We start from the raw sequence: 297 nt of genomic DNA, 5'->3' as shown, positions 1-297 counted from the left end.
ATGAAGGAAGACTCAGATAGGCAACTTTGTATGCTGTAAAAGTTGGAAACGAACATCATCTTCAAATTGCAGTGGAAGGGCTTTGTTTTGAATAATTGAAGATATCCAGTTTTGCCTCTATAGCTTTGCTGATTACCATATAAACAACATTGTTTGCCAGGTTGTAAGATGATGGGTGCATGTTATGCATGTTGTAGGCATTGTCTACAAAACATGATCTATTTAGTGAATGCATTAATTTGTGGCTGCAGACACATTTGGTTTTTGTATTATAATGCTTAATGTTGTTTTTACTCA

The 297-nt window shown here is 34.7% G+C and overlaps 1 protein-coding gene across 1 annotated transcript in view; it reads left to right on the top strand.

Moving 5' to 3' along the window:
• LOC119588594 (ubiquitin carboxyl-terminal hydrolase 36-like) overlaps positions 1 to 297 on the top strand; it is a gene marked incomplete in the record, with an annotated part of 14,376 nt that overhangs the window by 12,812 nt on the left and 1,267 nt on the right.

Source organism: Penaeus monodon, chromosome 24 (assembly GCF_015228065.2).
Source record: "Penaeus monodon isolate SGIC_2016 chromosome 24, NSTDA_Pmon_1, whole genome shotgun sequence".
NCBI classification, from domain to species: domain Eukaryota; kingdom Metazoa; phylum Arthropoda; class Malacostraca; order Decapoda; family Penaeidae; genus Penaeus; species Penaeus monodon.
Note: the sequence above shows the minus strand (reverse complement) of the source record. Positions and strands in the feature narration are given on the sequence as shown.